This window comes from Ostrinia nubilalis, chromosome 5 (genome assembly GCF_963855985.1).
Source record: "Ostrinia nubilalis chromosome 5, ilOstNubi1.1, whole genome shotgun sequence".
Taxonomy (NCBI): Eukaryota; Metazoa; Arthropoda; class Insecta; order Lepidoptera; family Crambidae; genus Ostrinia; species Ostrinia nubilalis.
This window is the reverse complement of record NC_087092.1, coordinates 18262069-18287389: the sequence shown is the minus strand read 5'-3', so window position 1 is coordinate 18287389 and position 25321 is coordinate 18262069. Positions and strand designations below refer to the sequence as shown.

The 25321-nt window shown below is 37.1% G+C and overlaps 1 protein-coding gene and 1 long non-coding RNA gene across 3 annotated transcripts in view; one reads left to right on the top strand and one right to left on the bottom strand.

The window, feature by feature from the left end:
• The window catches only part of LOC135072073 (somatostatin receptor type 2-like), a 144573-nt gene that overhangs the window by 14463 nt on the left and 104789 nt on the right, over positions 1-25321 (bottom strand). For both annotated transcript variants that reach the window (XM_063966018.1, XM_063966019.1), the window contains exon 3: positions 21296-21345. The gene's annotated coding sequence lies outside the window, so the exon portion shown is untranslated. The remainder of the gene's footprint in view (positions 1-21295; positions 21346-25321) is intronic.
• The window catches only part of LOC135072076 (uncharacterized), a 137253-nt gene that overhangs the window by 76012 nt on the left and 35920 nt on the right, over positions 1-25321 (top strand). The gene's annotated exons all lie outside the window — the stretch shown is intronic.

Genomic DNA, 25321 nt, shown 5'->3' with positions numbered 1-25321 from the left:
TCGCCGTATTTTGTTATTGAAAGTGGTTGCGCTGCAGAGTATCCTTCCAGCGAAACCATCACGATATATCTATTACTATGCATAGTATAATCAAATTTATAGTATCAAATAATACTATAACAATTCTATATTGAATTAGGACCCCCAAATCCTCACTAGAATTTATATATGCGGAAAATGTGGTGCCACAAATTTTATCTTCAAAATAGTTGCTAAACGCCTAGAGTAAAGTTCTTAGCAACATTAGCATTAACATAGGTAATGATAATGTTGCTAAGAACTTTACTCTAGGCAACTTTCAGAGGTAATCACTTTAAAATTAGGGATTACCTAAGCCTTAAGGAGTTGTACTTACCTTCCATCATCAGCTCATCAACATGATATGATGATTTACAGACTCAAATACTTGAGTAACTTAAGAAAAAGTACAAAAAACAATAATTATAGTGCCTCGCGTTCGCACTTTCAGCCACCCTAAAAGCTGTCTGGCAAGGCGAAGGAACCATCAGAAGTGTCTGGCTGATGAGGAACCTTCATCAAATGATAGTTCAAATATTTTATGTAAATATCAGCTTTTATAGTATGACGTAAGTAGGACTACATTTTCATGAACTTTAAGGTGTCTGGCTAAGGGCTGCAACCATGGTAGGTGTCTGTCAATTAATGACGTCATTTCTAATAACATTTTGAAGGAAATATCAAAAAATCAGCCTTTATACTTTGACGTAATTAAGTTGGTATTTTACACACCTTTAGTACCGTCTGTCTGCCAAAGCCACCATGACCCAAACTTCATGTTTGGCCATGGTTCTTAGCTATGTTGGGAGCATGCGCTGACAATCTTTCAGCCTTTATAAAATAACGTAGGTCTGGCGTTCACTAGCTCTTAGTCTATTTGTCTTCTATTAGTCATTTAGTTTTTGTGATCGCTCGAAATAAATAGGATGATTCCATATTTTTGCTCGCGAGTGTACAAACATGCAGAGTTTTGTTAACTAAAAATAAAAGATCCTGTGAAAGGACTTATTCTACTATTGATGAGTTTGAAATATGTGTAAATAATATTAATTTTCTGTATTTATTTAGTTGAATAGTGAAAGTTTGTGATGGCTTAAGTAGTTTTATGAAAAGCAGCTGATTTTTTGCAACGAAAGGGATTAACTTTCATTTAACTTCCAATGATTTTTCAAATCACTTATTATGCAATCTGACGCTCCACCGAACCGTCGCCGACGTCCAGGACACCGCAGGAGACACTACCATCTCCATGCCCCCTCTTAAGGGTCCTCGGCCACTAGACACAGGGGTGTTTGGTGGCCGCTAAAGGAGGATCCGCGGCGGCGGCGCGCGTATGTGTTCACGCGCACCGTTAGTGAAGAACAGGGGAGGTACTACTCCCCTGAAGCCAGTCGTCGCTTGCTCAGACCAACAGAGCGAGCCACAGTCTGGGGCGGAGCCGCGAAAGAATGTCTAGGCCGTCTAGCTCGGACAATAACTCGCAGCTCCGTCCCAAAGACTTCGGGAGGACACCGTCAGGTTTTAGTGAGTAGGCCCTGCCCATCTGGCAGGGAGAGCCGGTTCCCCCGGGCCAGTGGGTATGCAATTTCATGCATTTCCTGACGAAAAAAAAAAAAAAAGAAAAAGGCTATAAAATTAGTTTAAGAGTAGATACAATTATTACTTATTTTATCTGGAATGATAAATAATGGAATCTGTAATTTCTACCGCCCTGTACATGTAGGTGTTAAACTGTGGCGATGGCGAAAGGAGCGCGAGTCGACGGCGCGCAAGATTTATGAACCAGAAGTACACAGAAAGGGTTAGAGATAACTGACGCGGTTATGTTATATTTGGTGCCTTGAACGCTGCCCTTATTATTATCCCAATTTACAGTTCAATTTAAAAACATTCATAGTTGTGATTTGTGCTCTTGATAATTTGAAAAAGTAATTTAGCACAAAACTCATAAAAACTCGTAAAACTCATTTATTTTTGCAAATAAGCTTTTAAAAAGCACACATCCCTGTATTAACCCTACCTTCGCTTCCCCTGCTTCGGGACAATAAATGGGCCAGTGCTTAGAAGCAGCGCAAGAAACTAACGTCCGTGCTAACGTCACTAAGTATTTCACACATATTTTTTTTACAACACATGTCGACATTTATTATGCTCGAATAACCTAAGCGCGTCTCATAAACTTACAAACTCCATCTATCCTTTATAACACCATAATATTGTACAGCCTTTTGACTTGCAATGACTGCAAAATTGCAGCTCAATCTAATTTAAAAAATGCGTCAAAGTGAACTTGCAAAAGTTGACTACCCGCGCAGACATCGTAACGGACGAAAACATAAACTCGGAAAAGCTTGTAAAAATACATCAGTCACTTTTAAAATGTCTGAATTTCAGTTTAACAAAACGCAGATCTGTGACAACTAACTCCGTTTTATCCATATGAAAAGCGAGCAGTTCACTTCCAAGTAGTTTCCAACTCGCGAACTTTCCTCCTCACTTTTCAATCGCGACTATTGAAACGCTCCAAGAAAGGGTTTAAATTCAAACTTCAATTAGTTCTTGACAAAAGTTACGCCACTTATGCTGCACTCTAAATTTCCGGAGCTTAGCGACAAAAGAAACGGATAAAGTAGCATCGGGCTCATAAAACAATCAATCTAAGAACATGCAAAAAGTTATTTTACATCACAAGTTTTCGAAAATCGAACCCAAAACTGAGTAAAGTGAGTCCAAACTTCTATCCACTGCAATATGGAGGCGTTATTTCGAACAGTATCTGTTGTCAAGTATCATCACGCACGGTTTCAATCTATTCTCGTCAAAGTTGAATAGCTCCCATGATTGTCGCGAGGAGGTCGGCGCCTGCAGGCAACGGTCTCCGTGACCTCAACCCAAACGGTTGCCCGTATCGCGTGTATTCATCAGGAGATCTCTCATTGTACCTAATAGAGATATTTATTTATAACTTATTGTACAAGGGTGCTAAAGGCAAAAGAGCCTTTTAAAAGCCTACTTTCAAAATAAATGAATTTGAATGCTATCTAAGCCTAAGGCATTCTCCTCCAGTTAACCTTTAGGCTAAGTTGTTATTAGAGTAGGCGGTAAAAACAGCTATAAATAAGCATTATTCCATTAAACCTACACACGAGTATTATGGCTTCGTCTACAGCGAAATGAATTTATATTTTTCATGTTCAAATTTGTTTAGGCCTATTTAAATTAATTTTAGATTAAAAAATAAAGGTAAAAAATAGGGTCCTATTAAAAAATTAATTTCGCCTTCCTCTCGTCTTTCAATGTTAATATCATCAGCGTTTTGTTTTGCTCGAAATCTGAAGATTTTAATGAGCGGCCCGAGATCCAATAATTAATCATTTTTCCCAGCCGAGCCTTGCAAAGAGGCGGGCATCGAATTACCTAAGCAAGATTTTTAATGATAGATTTCTTCAATAAGTACTAGATGTAGTATTATCTTACGCGGGCAAAAACAAAGTATTCAAATTCTATTTTTAACGCTGAGGGACTTTTTGTATTTTGCCATTTAATAAAAACATATAAAAACTAAAAAACACATAAAACTCATTTATTTCTATAAGTAGGCTTTAAAAAAGCACTTTTTTTACTTTTAATATTCAACATCATAAATATTACAAGTTATAGAAAATGACAGTTATTAAATAAAAAATATAAGTTGATCGAATGTCCCACTATAAGTTATACGTTATTATTTTTCCTGGTTCGTAGTAAATGTCTCAACAAAACACATTATCAAAGCTCCGTGAACTTCCATCATCATTATGTCGACCCTCGCGCGGTAATGCCCATAACATGCGTCTTCGATCCAATAATCATTATCCCCGCGTGTTCATACGTTACCTGGAGCTTTCCAATTCCATATCCAGCCGGGGTGCCATAAAAAACGAGCTGATACGAGGGTATATTCAATAAGTTTCGTCTGACGAGCCACCCGGTATTATTATTGCAAGGAATGCAAGAGTTTTATTGAAATTGCGACCCGACATTAGGTGGTAGTCCCTATCGATGAAATTTGAGACCTAACTCGCTAGCACTATGATCCATTCTCATGAGGATGAATGTGTCGAGCTGCGGAACAGATGAATTTAACTTTAAATTGATGCGGATAGGGTGAAGTTTGGCGTGAAGAGGATTGCGACAGTTATTGAGGAGTTATTTATTTATTTATTTATTTAAAATCTTTATTGCACACATAAAAACAGTGGTACAACAGGCGACAGTTAGAGTGATTTCAAACAAGATAGATTACGCTGTTATAAGAGTGACGTCTGGGATGTGACTGCCGCTGCTGGGTCGTTAACCGGCATTTACTTTAACTGGGCGCCGAATAATATGATCTGCACTTTGTACGAGTCGTCCTAATAAAGTGTAGCTCCACTATGCCAGTGCCAGTTGTACATAGGACCTCATGCTAGTAACAATTTAGAGCAAAAAATTATTTGGAATGATGACAGATGCGAGCGTGGTTAAAAATAATTTAATACGTGTAAAGCAAACAATAGTGACTGGATTCAAGCGCGTATGTGGTCGTTAATTATTGCACCTTATTAAAAACGTCAGTTATATGGTTAACTGTCCCTGCCGAAAATACACCACTACAAATATTATTTCAACGACACCACGACATTAAGTGTACTCGAACTTACGCCGCGCTTTTAATCAGCACTGATATTAAACCTTTGGCAGCATTTGTATCAGAGCAATAAGCCACAAAGGCAGTTAGAGCGATATTAACGCCGTTTGCTGCAACTGTTGCTTTGGCCTTATTATCTAATTATTCTACTCGTAGGATGGGTATTTGCAATGGTATACCATTATCTATAGATAGTACTTATACTTATTCACTGACTCAAAAAAGGTATTCACAAAAGTATTATCTTTAAACTTCTACTCTTGTTTTACTTTTGATCTGATACAATTAACCAACCAAAACAACAAAAATGAAAAGGAGCAATAATCAGCCGCCTTGGCTATCAATCTGAATATTACCATTTTCTGCCAGTCTTTGGTCCCATTCGCAACATTTTTCAATTTCCCCGTGACCCTTACCTTTGTTATTGTACTTCCATCGGGCACTCAACATGAAAATAGATCGATCAATTTAACATTCACAAAGCGTCCTTCGTAACGTGTCTTGACAGGGCCGGAGTCGAGCCAGGTCCCGGGGGCATGGAACAAGGGACAGAAGCGACGCTATCAAAAACAATATTTCAACAAGCGTACCCCGTCAGATAATAAAAGGATTATCCCCTGGCGAAATCATCCTAGCCGGTCAGGCGAAACGTGTCATCGGATCTTAACCGGCTTTTACCATAAGATGCAGCCTTTGTAAACATAGAATATCCACTGACATTAAAAAACAACATAATATAAATAAAAGCAATATATACATTATTCTGAGAGAATATGATATGATAAAAATAATTATATATTTTATACATATCGCTGCTTCAGTGTTATGACAGCTTTTCTAACAAATTAATTACGCTTTTCTAAAAAATGACATCATCTAATAATCTTGCAAACTTCGTGCTTACACGCGAAAATTAATATATTTAAAAAATCTGTGACAGCCTTCAAAGTTCTATTGCGGACCGTACCAAGATCACTAAGTACGTTGATAAACATTTTTGCCTAATAACTACGACTTCAAATCGCGGCGTGTAACCTGTTGCTCCGAGCCTAGCCCTGAGTGCGGCCCTGCGCGTCGGGGGCTTCAGAGCCTCGCGGGTGTTTGGAGAGCTGTCGAGCTGACCAGCGGTGGGTGTCAACGCAAATACGCGCCAAGTGGACACAACGACACCATCGCTCTAAAACTTTGCATTTGCTTAGCGTTCAATAACAACAGCTACTCGTATTAGTGAATATGAAAGTATTTTTGTTTGCTATAGTGTTACAAGTATTTTCAACAAAAAATTTATTTTTCACCAAAAATTTAATTAAAAATTAATACTTGTAACACTAAGTATTTACAAACTCTCGTGTGTGCTGTCGTGTCTGCCCATGCCAATGAAGTTCATATATCATTTGTTCACGTTACCTACAACTAACTAATAACATAATATTTCTAATAATTATGTTACATAATGCAATGCCCCTGAACATTATTTTGTGCCCTGAAGTAGGTACCTGCTAAAATTCAATGTGCAACCCTTGTTCTGAAGCCCTGAGCAAAATGCGTGTTGTGACGGTTCTAGTTCAGTCAGTGCCTGAAATAATTGCTCGCTGCGCGGTAATTATTTACTGTGGCTTCGACCCGTGTCCTGCGAAATTAATTTCGCTGAGTTTCCTATCCCCGACCAGCACATCAGTTTTCAATTAACCGCTCAGGGCAGAGGTGTTAATTCGCCTGCGCCCGGCGGACGGCTGCGGTCGCGGCCGGACTGTTGGCCTGATTGGAACCGCTTTGTGTCTATTACGCTCTAGCCGTCTATTTGGGAGACGCATTTTTGAGGTTAAATGGTCGTTACTACCACAGAGAACCAAACTATAATGTCGTCTTCAGTCGTCTTTGTGATTTACGAGAACTAATCAAGTTTTGCGCGGTCCGAGACAGCAGATTTTCTTATGTGAATAACTTATAAACATCACCACTACTACCAGAACATCCACCATTTATCATCATTCTCCATTTAACAAACATAACTTTATGCAAATTCGTACCTACCCCATGTCATGACACCCCAACTAATTCCAAGTACGGCGCCCGCCCTATATTCGCTGCATGTGTTAATAACTGGTCTCTATTTCCGCGCGGCTGGGCGGGCGGCCGCTCCGCTCGGAAATTGAAACCGGCCGCAACACCGCCGCGTAATTGAGCGGACCCGCGGAATACCAACTAGCTGTGACGAGGTCCCAATTGGTTCCTTGTTTATTTGGAACTGACCTAGAAAAATAAGGCTGGTCGAGCGGTTGTCTAACTAAAATACTTAAATTATTATTTATATTGTTAAGTAATCATCATTCATTTTATAAAATTACACATTCAACACATGTTACTCATGCCTTTTATAAACAGTTTAAATAGGAAACTCTTTCAAGCCCTACTGTTGCGGCATCCAACCGCTCTTTCAGCCTTCAGCAGGCCCAAATGGGAGTAATCTAGCTCTGAATGGCCGGCTTACGAGGCGGGTGGAAATAAGGGAAACACATTACGAGGATAAATTGGAGGCGGATTTTATAATACTGTTCAAAAACACTTGACACGCCTAAAATACTAATGTACGGTGGTCGGGCGAGACTATGTAAATATTTTAGGGCGCGGAAAAGGGTCATTATAATGATTAAGTGTTGGAAATAAATTTTACGTATCCGTTGCGTGGTAAGCAAGATCAGAAGTCTCGAAACCAAGTTTTATAAAAACTTTTATACCTAAGTAGGTAGGTATTATTTTCGAATTCTTATACTTTCAACTTTCAAAGCCACGAATATTATAATAGAATGGTGTTTTTGTACAAATAGTTCAATTTGGTCACAAATCTTGCTTAATAAATAACACCACTATTACTCTTTGTTTAAGACTTCTAAAGTTGATCTTGGTTACCGGTTTTGCTACTAAACCACCCAGTTTGCAAATTGCAGTGTTTTGTGTAACTTTAGAGCTAAAGCACCAACATTTTTTCAGTTATGAACCGTAAACGTTTAATAGTTGTCTGGTTGCACGCACGCTGCCGAGTGCAGTCTAGACATGTTAACAGCCGCAATAAGGGCCAACTGGCTCAACGTCACGCTCGCTAATGGAGGGCCCGAAGCCCCGAACCGATGCGACCGCGTCTTGTCTCCGCGACGAAACACATTCACTATTTAGAGCCACTTCGGCTTAACGGATCCATTTAGTGCACTACGGTGCCTGTGGTAACAACAACACTAAGACGAAATAATCGTATTTGTGTCAATAATTACCTACACGCTTCAGATTGCACATTAATACTCAAAGGGGAAACGTATAAATACCGACGCTATCCTTCGAGACTCTCCATCATATTTTAATGTTATCGCATGAAGAAGAAAATATTTGGTCACACAAATTACATTTTCCGAGGTTGACCATGAAAACGGACATAGGATAAACAGGGTTGTTAATATTCGTCCAGCCAAAAGCGTTCATTTTTTCTCTTGAGAGCGTGATCCATCACTGTGTTTTCATGTGGGTCATCGCTCGAGCATTGTGATATGAGAAGCGATTGCCTTTGTGCGTCGCGGCTCCGATCGCGGCCATCGCGCGCAAATCTAGCAGAAACTACAGTGTACAGTGGCTTAGTAAGCCCAAGAGATACCTACTTAGAACCTAACTATTAGTTTGTAAACGTTTTCTCAGCCTGATTATGATTTGTTGACCTGAAGAGGTCGAGGCTGTAAACGAGGGTAAAGGGCCATTCATATTGTTAAGGTGTCATTAAAATCTTAAACTAAGAAAGCCCCATGTGGCGGTTCCTTAGTTTATTTTGTTGATATCGACACCGAATTTTAACGACAAGACACATGCCGAATAGAAAAGGTTAAGAAGATTCAGTCTGCATGTTATTTGATATGAATATCTACCGATCCTTCTGTGCCTTCCCGCATTGTGCAAATATGGCGATGCGTCACGATCACGAGCCGACTCGCACAACTCATTTGCTCCCTTTGTGCTGTGACATTACGTTACAGATCAGACGCGAACAAAAAGAGGATGTCGTTGCTTTCTTGTTCGCTAACTGGCGGTAAATGGCACGAGAACGTCACCATCATTCCATAAGCCGACGCGTGAGGAAAATCAAACCTCTTGCTCATTACGTTTACATATTTTATTTTACTAATAGAAAATCTACGATATCAGAAATTTATGTAACGCGATCTTAAGTATCATTGATTTTCCATTTTATCTTGATATTATATAACTTCTGAATTGTTTTAATAAGCTCCAGTAAAATTGCATCAATATGTATGGCAGATTTCTGTAGTAAATATCCGTCAAATGAAGTTTCATAACCGGTGCGCGTACTCGCCTACGAGTATAATACTGTCATCAGATAGGATACCTACTGGAGATTTATTGGAAGGTCGTAGCAACAAAAGACTGAAAGATAGATTTGATACTTCTCGTAAAAAAACAGAGTAACGATTATTTAAGGCACATTCCCGATTTATACCAGTCGCAAGACGACACTGAGCGATGGCGGCCCGCGATCCGGGCACAGCGCGTTTGATGGACCGCCGCCCGCGCGCGCGATTTATAACGCGGACAATGCCGAGCCGAATTAGGCTGTTTCTATTGAAGATAAATAAATAAAGCGTGATTCATATTTTGTGTATTGCCATTTGCCAATATTATTATGATGCCACCTACTTTGATATAAAAGGCCTGTCTTTGTTATCACAAACTACCAGACTACGAATATAATTTGAAAAACATGTTATTTGAACCTCGTGTGACGTAAGTTGAGATTGTCCTATATTTTGCTACTCGCAAATAAAGTAAACAAACTGTTTTTCTATCAATTTATTCTATTTATATGTATACAGACCGAAATACTCGTAGTAGATCCAAATTCTTCGAACAATATTTTTCTGATAAAGGAAGACTGATTTCCTAGACTAACTCGTCGTTGGATTATTATATCCTTCAAGAAGTCCTGAGAAAGCTACAATAAATTGCTTATTTTATTCTATCGTAGCTTTTTCTTTGAGATCGATGAATAATTTAACAGAAAATGTGGACAGAATTGCGTGCAAACCAATAAAGGAGATAACCAATAGAGAAACGAATAAAAAAGGTAAAATCATAAAGCTAGATCGTACTTTTGAAGATATGGAAGATTTTCTAACAGACCCTTTTTCTTTGCGGTCCAGTGTAGGTATTGTTAGTGTAATGAGTTGATATAAAGACTATTTGTGATTTCACGTTGAAATCTAGATACGAGATTCATCATCACCACATCGATTCCACTGCAAACATTTCATTTCGCCGAGTGATTAGAACGTTCATTCGATTGCATAGTGGAAATACTATCAGTAGGCCTAAACTGCAATCCAATGTAGAAGGTATGATAATTTTAAATATCCTTAAATCAATGAACATTTTGGTTTGTAAAAAACTCATATGTTAACTGGTCATTTTGTTAACATTTAAATCATTTATCTATTAGTCCATTCAAATAGACTTCGGATGCAGGTCGGCCGTAGTAAGGACAATCTGTTTAGGTGGGGATTCTCAAATGGTTCAAACTTGGAGTGCAAGTGCGGTTGTGTTCCCCAGTCGATGAAGCACATGATGTCGTGCCCTGCGTGCCCAAACAACTGCACGCAGGAAGATTTAATTAATGCTACTGACAACGCCACTCTTGTAGCAGTTTTGGGCTGACGCTGTGTAAGTGTGTTGTGGACACAACAAAAAGAAGAAAGACGAATGTCACAATTCGCATTCAATTTCGAAATTCGACGTAGGCTTACTGACTTATTGAGCAGTGTTTCAGCGCTGCGCGGGATTGGGTGTCAGTCAGCGCCCACACTCGCGCACATTGTGCAAAACAGACATAACCAATAATATAAGCAGACGCTTTGGCCTATTTTAGGATATTAATAATTAATAAGCCTCTGTAACATTATGGATGCATTAAAGAATTCTGATGTTTAGACTGAATAGACTCATAGTTAATACCTTCTGAAACTAACCTGTTGTGAAAAATAGAAGCCGTCGTATTGCGTTCCTACTCATATTAGATCCAGAAGTCTAGTAAGAAATCGTCTCATTTGGTCATAAAACTGTCGTTGCCGTTGTCCGATGTCTTGGAACCTACTGTTAAAAAGAAGGCCTCATTGTGGCAGAAAGCGTGCGATAAGCGATCCTCCATCATGCCGCAAATAGAGGTCTAAGGAACCGACGGGAGGCGTTAGTGGGACCACTTTGTTATGGGAGTCCAGGATAATCTACTATCATTCCTAGGGAAGAGCAATATTTTAACAAGCTCGATCTAGCTTCTTCTTCTAGTTTTTCTAAGAATAAGGAGGATGACGTATTTTGTATAGGAATACCTTTAGAAAATTATGTCTATGTATTTTTTTTTACATACCTACGTAGGGCATTATTTAAGTTGTGAGCCTTGACAACATACGTGTTGTTAGACGATATCTGATACTTTTAATTAAAAGTTTGTCATTTTTGACTATAACCTTATTCACAAATTTTTATAATCTGACCACGTTTTATATTATTAATATTGATTTGAAAATTATCTTGACCACATGAACATGGAATTGACATGCGGAAATTTTCGCGCGAAGATTTATTATGACATTCGACGTGGGTAATCAATACAAAACTGAAGCGGTCAGCTAAATTTTATTTTTGGTAATAAAGATCTATTCTTTACCATTATAAAACGCTAGTTGAATAAATATAATAGTGTATACCATTGGCTCACCAGTTAACTTTATGAAAGTCGTCCAAAATGAGTAATTGTGGCAGAAAACATTGATGTTGTCAGAAAAATCTAAGAGAAACTTCGTCATGTGACATATCGTAGGATTGAGACAACCCTAGGCATTAATTCCACTAGCAGTAATAAAATATTGTATGATCATATTATCTCGTAATAAGACTTTTTCTCGTTGGATGTCACAAAATTTTTCAAACGCTCAAAAGGATGCTTGTGTCGATTAGTCCTTGTAAATGCTTGTAAAATACCTTTAAAGAGCTTCAAAAGCCGTTTCTAAAATTGTGACAGTTGACGAACCAAGGAACTACGCTTAAGATCCTGAAAATAAACAGCAATCGGCTACTGAGGTGTTTTAAGATGAACCAATTCCGACAAAAGTTTCATGCGCTCGGAACACTTTGAAACTTACGGTCGCCTATTTTTCCAGAATACCTGATTATGTTACAGAAACGTCACTATAGAAATGTTTATTAGTTCATTTTAAATAGTAAATAGCCACTTTTTGTCAAAAGTATTCAGTATAATAAGGAAAACTGACCAACACAGTAAAATCGACATTCTTGACGAAAAAGTGAGATTTTCCATGTCTTGTCATACAACTGACTATTGGAACACTTAAAATATGAAATAAACTAGTAAGTCATCACTAAAATCTCACTTGGAATCTAAACTATTATTTTGGTACCCATATATTAAAATGAAATGCGTGGACAGCGATTTAAGTGGACAGAAGTAACTGTCCATGCGCTCAAAAACCATGCTTTGGAGGTGCCTCAGGCAGAAAGGAAAAACTGCTATGAAAAGTGTTTCAGATACATCCAAAAGTATGTATTTAGATCATGAAAGAAAATACCAATAAACACAATGAATACCATTTTAATAATAATATACTTTGTTTTCATAGTTAGGCTCAACGGCTCAACACTTGCAAGAACTATTACAAGATAAGTAAGTACCTATAAATTGATTTCAGCAGCTTTACAAATGAAAAATCTCAATAAAATCTAGCTCCAATACTATTATTAAGAAAGAGGTTGGGTTTATGATATATTCTGATTCAGCATTCGTAAAAATAAGACGAAGACGTTAGGATCGTTGTAAATACAACCGCGGAATATTTTCCCGAAACCCGCACGTCACATTCTACCTTTCCCACAATTTTTCACATTAGCCCGACAATGCCGCCCGCGCCCGCCCATTATGAATACGGGCCGCATAAATCCGCGCCTCGCACGTCCGCCTTGTGAATACGGCCTTACGCAATGTGTGTTTGTCAGATTCACAAATTCGTTGCCAACAGCTAGGTAAAAACAGCTTGGAAATTAGAAAAATCCATCGAATCCGATAAGTGTAATAAAACGTCATTCATCTTCGTCATCAACGATTGCAGTTGGGAAATAAATATAAAAAATAACTTCATTCACATTCATCTATATTCCAGTGATGGAGAAACCATTTGTCTCATGTCGCGAAATACATTAAAAATGTAGGATAGTTGACATATTTGATACATTTTGCTGTGGAAATAATCTCAGTGAAATTACCGATCATTTTCTTCAGAAAGTTCAGTATAATGATATTCATTTCCGGTACTGTAATCAAATGTATCTGAAAATAAATACTAATAGCGAAGATATCGGCGACTTTATATAACCTTTGCAGTTTCTTCAATCTATTTGAACACTAATAAAGTTAAGACCAAATAAAACTATTGTTAAACTTTTTACAAATCATCAAATTTTTATATAAAATGAAATGAACTTTATTGTTAATGTGAATTTAGGTAAACAATAGCAGATACATGGCTTAATAATAGAAATATTCAAAAATATTCAAATGACTACAGGTGTTCGTACATGCCTCTAAAGTTTCATGTTATCCTAGCTCTGCAAAATTGTGTTTGCTGATACTTTCCAGCTTTGACAGCCATTCCGTCCTCATTTTTCGTCCCTTTGACTGATTAGCCGCAGTCAGCCGAGTCAGTCGCTGTCAGTCGTCGTCGGCCGTCGTCAGTCGCATCAAAAACGCGTTATGCAAATAAAACTACATGTAAATAGAGCGGCTGTCGCGTCTGTCACTATTTCACTTACTTCCGAATAAAGTGATGAAATGAAATATTTTGTTATATTGTCATCTCCTGTCGCGTTTTTGTGACAGAAAATTCATTGCGGATTCTCGTCGGCCTGTAGATAGAAAAACGGTAGAATTCTCCTCCAACAGACGGGCTGACTCAGATTGGTAAATCTCATCTGGTTCTAAGAATATGCTTTCAATCAAGGCATTTCGTTCGACAGTGCTGGCATATTTAAGATTAGCTTTTGCCCGCGGCTTCACCCGCGTGAAATTTAGTTTGTCACAGATTGACATAAATTATAGCCTGTATGTTAGTCTGGTTTGTAAACAATAACACTGTAAAGTTTTTTTAAAAATTCGTCCATTAGTCCGTACAAACTGTAGCATTTATAATATTAGTAGGATTTTTTGTAATATTTTTTGGAGGATATCGGGTAAATACTAAACTCATTGTATAATTAAAAAATACAAAGTATCATAAAGAGAGTTGGATAATTATCCGCTTAAAATATCCTCGAAAAATGTATTTAATACACCGTACAAAATAATTGCTTACACTCAAATATCTAAACATCTGAAACCATATTTAAGCTTAATTAAGTTATAACATAATGGTAAATGAAGAAGATCAGTGGCCTAAATAAGTTATTTATTTAGTTTACACGTGTTTACCCCGCATGTCCTTGAGCACAATGAATCGTTCAATCCAGTAGGCTCACTACGCTTTCGCTCGTTTCTACTACAGCATGCCAAGAATGGACGCGGTCTGGTGGTTATCCTTGACTACAAGCCACATTCGCGTGATCTTAATATGATTTTTGATAGATAAAATATATCACTAGCTTTCCGCCCGCGGCTTCGCCCCCGTGAAATTTTGTCTGTCACAGAAAAACTTTATCGCGCGCGTCCCTGTTTTAAAAACCGGGTACAAAATTATCCTATGTCCTTTCCCGGGACTCAAACTATCTCTATGCCAAATTTCATCAAAATTGGTTCAGTGGTTTAGGCGTGAAAGCGAGACAGACAGACAAGTTACTTTCGCATTTATAAGATTAGTAGGGATTATCTATGCGGTACTAGGCAGCAAGCTTAGTTATCTTTTGCCTGTGTTTTGCCACTGACAACGTTGGTAAGGCTCCACTTCGCCGTGTTAGAAGCAAGACTGCTGGTTATTTTTCCTTTGTGCTATCAGCATCTTTTCGTGCGGTAATGGCATATCATTAATGTTTTGCTACCGCCGGATTACATTAATTACTTACCTAACATAATATTACATGTCAGGCATACCTACTTATTTACTAATGAACGCTTACCACTGACCAAAGGAAATGTGGTCGGAAAAATATTTTTACTTGTTTACCTGGGTATATTTGCGATCAAATATTTCTAATAAAAGTACATTTTTATACTGTCTCGAAAGCATGACACTCACCACCAACAAGACTTAGAATACTAATACGAATACTAGGGCATAATATCTTCCTTTCTGTGTGTGAGTTTCGTATCTATTGAAACTTAATAAAATAGGCAAACTCTTGAATTCAAAGTTAAACATTCATATAAAATATAGTATATCATTGTCATGTTTATGACAATTATGTTTCAATTCATCTAAATCATGAGATCTCCAGCAGCACTAAATGCTACCTAAGGGATCTCGTGCTCAGTCTAAGACGGATTGCCAGGTTTCAAATTAACATATTCTAGTCCAAATAACGTATTATCCAACCCGAACATCGATTCGACCGGCGTCGATGGACTGCCAATTCTGACGCCTCTGCATTTTACATGCTCATCAACAATTCAAAACCCTTATCACCTGGACTTCAGAGTCGAAAATTCAGTAACAGTTGGTCGGTAGGCTAGCGATCACTCGATTGACCGCCTGGCTATAGGGTTGCCAATTTTACGAGCCCTAATTGGCGATGCACGGGTAGGTAGCTATCCTTCTCACAGGAGAGGACCGCAATTGAATAACCATTGACAGGACTTGCGAAACCCAGGGGAGCTTGTGTTTTCAGCAATTTTATTTCAATCACGTATTTAAGAGAACGTAAAAATAAAAATGTTATTCCACCTACCTTTTGGGTGGACAAAGGACTTCATTGAGGTCAGTTTATATAACGAAGCTTTACCAGGATAGGATAAAATATTAGGAAAGGCTTGTATTTTCAACCGACTTCAAAAAAGGAGAAGGTTCTTCTCCTTTTTTGAAGTCGGTGTTTTTTTTTTTTTTCTATGTTTGTTACGCGATAACTCCGCCAATTATGAACCGATTGGAACAAATCTTTTTTCAACGTATAGGTAATACCTCAAGGGTGGTCCCATTTAAATTTAATAATAATAAAAACAACCCCCAAGGGTGGAAAATTGGGGATGAACTTTTTTATACGCAATATCTCCGCCGATTATAAACCAATTTGAACGATTATTTTTTTGTTGAATAGGTATTATCAAAAGGGTGGTTTCATGCGAATTTGAAGAAAATATTTCACCCCCAAGGGTGAAAATTGGGGATGAACTTTTTTATACGCAATATCTCCGCCGATTATGAACCAATTTGAACGATTATTTTTTTGTTGAATAGGTATATCAAAAGGGTGGTTTCATGCGAATTTGAAGAAAAACTGGTCATGGTAGGTACAACTCCTTAATGCTTAGGAGTTGTAGGATAATGGACAACACGCATAAGTTGTAATATTAAGTTAAATTATGACTTAATTTAAAGTTTAGATCACACACATTACACTAGTTTTTATTTCACCTCAATCCATCCAGTATTACCGAAGATAGAGCCTCGAGAAGTTTACGGACATTTTAAAATTTTCAAAAATTTCCAATATTCGCGAGTGACGTCACAACATGATTTTGCAGCCCCCGCACGTTAACCCATTTACCACTTTTTGTCTTTTTCCAACTAAAATAAAATTTTACCTAACTGACAACTGTTGTTAGTTGTCATCGTTCAATCACATTTCAAACTAGGCGCTAAAAAAGTAACCATTATTATGCCACCTATTGCCAATTTTGTGCACTATGAAGCCATTTTTACATTTATGCACTTAAATATAAATTTTCTGGAAAAATAACCAAGTTTGTGTCTCTGTGCTCAATAACGAGTAAATAGTCCAGTTATTTGTTAATTTTACTTGGAAAGTTTTCCAGAATTTTTGAAAATTGGTGAATAAATAGATTTCGCTATGTTCTTTCCGAATTTTGTGACCTCGTTTAATGTACCTGCTAAATTGCGAGTTCTTTTTTCTTTGATCATGGCAGGACACGCTGCCGGGTGTCCTAAATATTATGCTGAAGTATAAAAAAATTCGCGTTGCTGAAGTATACATTTTTTTTGTCTTGTTTGTTTCTACATTACATAATTGTATCCTACTAAAGTCAAAGTCAAAATTTCTTTATTTGTTTAGACTAATAAATAGTTCTTACAAATCGTCATATGCTCTTAAGGAGCCTCTACATGTCTCATAATCTTTTTACCCTACCAGCGCTTCGAGACCAACATTTGGCAAGTGCTGAGAAGAAGCGCCGCAACAAACTCAGTCACCACTGTCTGCCGGTTAATATAAATAAATAGAAATAGTAGTAGTAGGTACATTCGATTCAGGAGCAGTTCACTGAATTTACCATGCATTCTTGTATGGTGTATCATAAGAATGGGTATACAAGATTGCGTGGTATATTAAACAAGGTAGTGACGTGCTAATATCTAGACTTACATATTAAGGTACTAGTAGAAATGACTCGCATACATAAATTTGAATAACTTGGATTGACCAGTCCCCGAAAGCAGCGCCTGTTCACAGACATGACGAGTGAACCAGCCATCGCTTCACTCGACCATATTAGAGGGAATGTAACGACCCGCCTCACTATACTAATATTATAAATGCGAAAGTTTGGATGTCTGGATGTCTGGAAGTTTAAAATAAAGTAAAGTAATGTTTATTTGTCACCAACATAACAGATAATATTAGCTATTATGATAACAAACAATCAGGAAAAACAAAAAGTAAGAATGTTGGTGGGTTGATACCTGAACTAGGAAGATTCCTGTGTCTCAGGTTTGTTAGTCTTTCACGCAAAAAGTGACCGACATAGCACGCAGAATTGCTAAAATCAAGTGGCAGTGGGCGGGACACATAGCTCGTAGAGACGATGGCCATTGGGGCAGAAAATTTCTTTAGTGGCGACCACGGCACGGGCTGGAAGACGTAGCGTGGGCAGGCCTCCTACTAGGTGGACCGACGATCTGGTAAAGGTCGCGAGAAGTACCTGAATGCGGGCAGCGCAGGACTTTTTATTATGAAAAACCCATGGAAAACCCAAAGGCCTCTCGCCTTTGTCCAGCAGTGGACGTCATTTGGCTGTAACGACAAAATAGGAAAGTAATTATCAAAAATCTTCTCTAAGGCAGCATTTTTCCAATTTCGCAACGAGTGCGGCAATCACACTTAACTAACAGACTAACAGAGAGCATAGTGAAATCTATTTTAATCACCAATTTTCAAAACTCCCGGATCACTTTCCAGGTAACCACGTTAATTTGTACCAAACGACTGGACTATAATTTAATTGATCTAAAAATTTGGGTAGATCTTCTCAAAAACAAAAGAACTGGTGCTAAAAGGGTTAAGTGACGTTTTGACATTTGTAGAGGGCCTTGTAGAAGGGGAGGCTATGGTGCTGAATGTGGATTAACTCGAGTGTCATAGTAACTTATTAAGCTGCTAATCTTGATGATAAAATGAAAAATATTTTATTCAATGTACATAGTCTGGTCATAAGTTCTGTCATATGATAATAACTTTTGAATTTTGAATGAAGGTTTCAAAAACATTTTTTACTGAATTAGAATAAAAAAGAAAAAATGTGCGATAGTTCGAATTTTATTGTATGTGTAGTGGACGCATAAAGAAGTCCGAACTGCAGTTGTCACGTTGCATTGGTGCGGCTACGCGCCAAAGCAGATTTTCGTTGTGCTGAAAAAATTTAGTTTATCTTTTCATTTAATGATAGGTATAGGTGTACCAGAATTTCATGGCAAACAAAAATATTGGAAAAGTGTGTCTCTCATATGGCAAATGTCTATGGCTTTATTGTCACCTGTCAAAGTAAATCAAGTGAACTGTCAGTCGCTGCAGAAATTTTGTAATCTCTTCATGCCTATTTGTTATTTTTGTGAAAAAGTAAAAAAAGCTCAAGCAAGTCATATTGTTTTCAATGTGTATTGTAAAATAAGGCATAAATCAAAGTCAATCTTTGATTTTAAAGCGCGTCGTTGAGTTGACAATAAGTTGGAGTGAAATTTGATACATTTAGTTTATTACCTAACTGCGTCAGAAGGAGGGTTTTTTTAAATATTATTCTTATAATAGCTGCTTTATCGGGGGTTTCAGGTGTACCTCACAAATTGGTGCAGAGGAATGGTGAAAATGTTATGACCATGTAAATAAAATTGAAAAAGATTTCATCAAGTAAGATAGAATAATTGAAATGCTGAAGGAGCAATTTCTAATAAATACCTCTTTATCTTGATCATCTATTGAAGAAAAGTGGAATCCTTGGAATCGTTTTCTAGTTCTGAATGAAGTGATTAGTTATAAGTATGATACATAATAAAATTAGTTACATAAAGTAATATACGATTTACTTATTTTTCAAGACATTTTCCTATTATTATTACTGACGGGATTGCTACCATGTACCTTAGTTTTGAGTTTCCAATATTTCAACACTGTTGCAAGCGCTATGGTCACGGAGTAACTGAAGAAATTAAAACCAGACATCGTTCAGATGTGCGTTCAAAAGACCTGAGATTTAAAAAAATCCCACGTTTTGTTTAAACAGTAAGCGAAAAAAAAGTGACTTAAAAATGGAATACAAAATGATAAGGTATGGTAAATGATAAGTCTTTATCAATGAAGAAGCAGAAGTTCAATTTCATGTGCCCTCCATCTAGGCTAGTTTCCATCGTCACTCAAAGTTTGGCTGCGGTCTCAAATTTGGGCTTAATTGAGGTATTTTTTGGGTGAGAGGCATAACAACTAATGCCATTTTATATCAAAAATTCATACTTAGAGGTACTCAACCAGGTACAAAGTATTTCCTTGTATGTTAGTCTGCCACTCTTTAGTAAGTCCCGAAATCCCCGCTTCGGCTCCCCTACTAATCATTCTAACCATTGCACACAGATAATATCTTACATGCAGCTTTTCATGTTACTACGTCACATTTTCAAAATCCGCGCGGAAAATTGCTCCTAGCGGAAGAGCGCACTTTGAGCTTGAATATTTCAGTCATTTTTAAAGATATCAAAAAAGTAAAAATACAGTATTCATTCTAATATTTTGTAGTTTTTTTTGGCATCTTCAACAAAAATTGTGCGCCATGTCCATTCTTTAAATATTATAAGTACAAATAGACCAACAGTTGTATTCTTTCATGTTTTTAAGGTGGGCTGACGGTTTAAGGTCTTTTTAGGTTTCCTATATGGTAACCTGTATTTTCAACCGACTTCAAAAAAAGGAGGAGGTTCTCAATTCGACCCGTATGTTTTTTTGTAGGGAATATTATTTTACACTAGACATTAAGAATATGGTCTCAATGTACTGCCTACCTTCAGTGGTAACATCAAGGTAATAATTAGTTAACTAAAAAGCAAGAAATAAGTAAAATTTTATAAAAAAAAATAAAACCGACTCCAAAAAACCTACACTAAAAAGTAGAAAAATAATTACTAATTACCTACTTATTTATTAGGACGAATTATTAATATTTATGTAGGTATACCATGATTGATACTTTTGGAGTCGGTGCAGGCAAACTTTACATGTTTCATAATCTTGGCACCGACTCCAGAAGTATCAATCATGGTATACCTACATAAATATTAATAATTCGTCCTAATAAATAAGTAGGTAATTAGTAATTATTTTTCTACTTTTTAGTGTAGGTTTTTTGGAGTCGGTTTTTTTTTTTTATCCTGACGCCATTTTCTATTTAATGGCACTTGAACGCACGCACGCACACACACAGTCAATGCATGAAGAATAGTTCGCATTTTGTGTTTATTAACGTTATTCCAATTGATACATCATAACGACTTTAACAAGTAAAAACTTTTTATCTGTTTTTAATTTAAAAACTGGTAATTTATTGTTAAAATAAGAACTTGAATTGCAGTTAAACTGAGTTTCAAATGAGACAGCCCTAATCAATTCGATTGGTCGGGGCCGATAGTAAGATTACACAGTTACATGATTTACTCGACTCACTGAGCATCATTTCTAGGCCTTTGTAACGAAGATGCGCAGATTTAGATACCTTTCTTGAGCGATAGTAATCCCTTTCATTTCGTTATTATAACTCCGGCAAGTTTCAGGCAATTATTTTAAATTATTACGCTACTTTTGAATTAAGGGGTTATCTCTTTCTAAAAGGCTGGATTTAATACTTCAGTTGCTATTTTTCTGTGCACTGAAGAGAATGAATTTCTTTGAAGTTGAGGGTCGCTTTGTTTGTTGCTTATTTATTCATTGCTTCTAAAAGAGTAAGTTAGAGTCTTCAAATATGGGACCACCTTTAATTTAAATCTTTATAATTATGAAGAGGGTAAACTTTTTTACATTCCTTATAATTTTGCGACTCTGTTTTGTGGAAAAGTTAATTTTAGATCTTTTCGGAGCCCATAAGTTACATTTTAACACAAGAAGTTGTACAGCAAAATGGATATTTACCCAGTTGTTTGCGAAGTCCCGAGAAAGTGGCGCGGAGCTCAGTCCCGACTCTGCAACAAGCAAAACAAAAATATTTCATCAGCACCTTCATACGCGTCACTTTTTATGAGACTGTTTCTGACGTTAATATTTTACGGACAATAATGGAGACTTTAATAGCACTTGGGCTAAATTTGGATTTATTACTTTGAAATAGCACTGAATAAACAAATACCTAACAGGCGCCCCGACCCACACAGTTTTTTTCGAATGCTCCCGTTAATTCTTAGAAGTCTGAGGCCTTTTGTCTTTGGCTTTGATTATGATTTATTAAAAATAGAAAAAACTTTTACTTAAGTGATCGTCAAGTCGAATTTATCTGGAAATGAAAAGGAATATTAAAAACATATTTATTATTTATATACAATCTGAAAAGTTTTGAACCTGCAAATGAAGCCATCAAAAATCGTATTAGCGATCCGTCAAGTGGATGGATGCCCGCGATTAGCATTTAAATTGTCTCGCGATGTGTTCGCGGCGAACGCTCGCCTGTCTGGGCCAATGTGTCGTGGATATCTGCCGAAACATTGTGACGCGAATCAAAACTGTCACATTTTATTGACCAGTAAAGTAAATTTAGTCCAAATAACTTCCTAGCTCTTTATAACTAACGTTCGTATTTACGCTTATGATATTGGCAAAAGAATTAAAGTAAGCATGGCATTATTAAAAAGGATAGGCTAGCCGTGACGTCATCAGCCTGAGCTATCCACGAGTGCTGGAGTGTTTGGTCAAAGACACCGCCAAGGTTCCACAAATATTTGGCCCGATAAATCATTCGGCGGGTATCAGTTATCCATTGATCTTTTAAGCGATACTATTAATATAATGCAAAGAAATATTCTGATAGGATGGAAATGGAAACCAATTTCAGCCTGTTATTACTATTTCTTAGATATAGATTTTCATTTTTGCATACTATAAAAAATCTACAACTTATGAAAAACAAAAGAACTGAATCTTTAGTAACAGATTTATGTAACCGTTTAATCCTAAACCCATGCTGGTGCCAACCTAAATATTGCTCCAGAACACATTATTATTACCGTTATACTAAGTGCTTTCTATTTCTGACATGTATTCATCTTAATTTAAGAATAGTCTGTTTCGTATCACGAAAGAACTCATGTTAAAGTAAGTCACGTATTTTTTGCTATAATTAAATTTTCCGAGAAAGGCAGGAAATGAAAACAATTTCGAAGACGCTGAGAAGGCATACGTTCGTCGTGTGTTTCGCAGCTTCTAACATTAACGATATACTTATTTCGCGAAGTGGGGAAATATATTTTTATTACGAACACGTATTTCAAATGTTGTTTGTTTTATATTTGGGTAGCCTAAAATAGGCAGCCTGCCCAGACTATACAACATCAAATAAAAAACCGTTATAGAGCAATCACAAACTAATTTCATTTTATCATTCCGAAAGTCAGAACTGATGCGTATACAGGGTGTTTCTTGTAAGGTGTCAAGCCGAAGGCAGGTGATAGGTGAGGACTAGACCTATCGATTTCACCCCCATGTATGTTCTACGATTTTTCGTAGTTTAGAAGTTATCGTTAATTTTGTGATTTTTTCAAATTTCATGACCTAGTGGCTTAATTTTTTTTTATCTTTTTTTTGGGTTGACTTTTCTCAGATTTCTTTTTTTTGACAGATTCCCTATTAGTTGCAGATATTTGAAAAAAATAATCAGTTTCCTATCTTTGATGCAAGATACAAAATTTTTGCTAGAAACATAAAAAATATGCTTTTAGCAGAACATTCTAAAATTTTCAACTGAAATGTATCAGAAAAAAAAAGAATTTCCATAGGTCCAAAATAATTTTAAAAACTGTGCAGTTTTCTGAACTTTCATAATAACACAAAAAAACATGTACTTAATAGGCCATTATTTTCTGTAATCGCTCTACTAAAGTAGTAAGTCGGAGATTCCGTTACATGTTTTTGACTTTCTTAGGACTAACTAATGTTTGCAATCCACTAAGTGTACGTTACGTAGAACACGTTTAGAGACAATAACTGAACAGAACATTTTTTATCCACAACGAGGAAGCTCTTGCCCTTCATCTGACCTGATGGAAAGTTGGAAACTGCTGGATGATCAGCGAGCTTCACCCGGAATCCTAAACCACAGAGGAATTGGCTGTCCTAAATAGGTAGTCTTACCACTAGACCACAGTGGTGATTGTTACTTTACGATTAAATTTGATATACCTACCTATTAGAGTGTGAAAGGAAAGAGAAAGAGTTTGTGTGTGTGTGTGTGTGTGTGTGTGTGTGTGTGAGAGAGTGTGTGTGTGTGTGTGTGTCTCTTCATGTGGTATACAAAAGGGAATAGGAAAATTTTGATGATAAACCATATTAGAATGCAAGAAGCTTTTGCAAATTTAAGAATAATTGTTTTGCGTCGTTGTCGAATGTGCATGCAGGTCAGCGACGGACATTTTGAACATTAACACACACACACACATACACACTCACACACTCACACACACACTCACACACACACACACACACACACACACACACACACACACACACACACACACTCACACACACACACACAAACTCTTTCTCTTTCCTTTCACACTCTAATAGGTAGGTATATCAAATTTAATCGTAAAGTAACAATCACCACTGTGGTCTAGTGGTAAGACTACCTATTTAGGACAGCCAATTCCTCTGTGGTTTAGGATTCCGGGTGAAGCTCGCTGATCATCCAGCAGTTTCCAACTTTCCATCAGGTCAGATGAAGGGCAAGAGCTTCCTCGTTGTGGATAAAAAATGTTCTGTTCAGTTATTGTCTCTAAACGTGTTCTACGTAACGTACACTTAGTGGATTGCAAACATTAGTTAGTCCTAAGAAAGTCAAAAACATGTAACGGAATCTCCGACTTACTACTTTAGTAGAGCGATTACAGAAAATAATGGCCTATTAGGTACATGTTTTTTTGTGTTATTATGAAAGTTCAGAAAACTGCACAGTTTTTAAAATTATTTTGGACCTATGGAAATTCTTTTTTTTTCTGATACATTTCAGTTGAAAATTTTAGAATGTTCTGCTAAAAGCATATTTTTTATGTTTCTAGCAAAAATTTTGTATCTTGCATCAAAGATAGGAAACTGATTATTTTTTTCAAATATCTGCAACTAATAGGGAATCTGTCAAAAAAAAGAAATCTGAGAAAAGTCAACCCAAAAAAAAGATAAAAAAAAATTAAGCCACTAGGTCATGAAATTTGAAAAAATCACAAAATTAACGATAACTTCTAAACTACGAAAAATCGTAGAACATACATGGGGGTGAAATCGATAGGTCTAGTCCTCACCTATCACCTGCCTTCGGCTTGACACCTTACAAGAAACACCCTGTATAATAATATGGAATCAATAATAATGCTGCCTTAGAAGTGTTGTATAAAATTCATAACTTGTGATTCAAGTCTACGCCTCAGTACATACTCAGAATTTCGCTTTTACTCTTACGAGTACATCGTGTAGGTACAGCCATCACACGTGTAGATAGACAATAGGAAAGCAATTAACTGGAGCAATAGTTCAGAAACAATACATACAACACACGTTTTGTTACCATTACCTCATTTGATCAGAAAAAAAATCGCACATTTATCAACCTGGAAAGGGATTGTAACCATATCAACTCGAGGCGGTCAGTATTCTTTGTATGAAACTCCATACTGCAATGCAACGTACACTTATCCGCACCGTAACGTGAACGCTTCGCCTCGCGATAGACATCGCGCGAAAGGCGATGACAGCTCGCGAAAGGCCATACCAGAGTAAATACAAATGAGTAGGTCATCTTCATAGAAACGCACCGAGCGCGGTTTGTATGTGAGCGCGCCAATACGTATGCGGCGCGCACGCACATACCGACAAAATTTAGCGTGGAGTAGCGGGGTGTTGGTTGAGCCGAATTTTGTCAGTGTGTGCGTGCGCGCCGCATACGTATTGGCGTTTCTA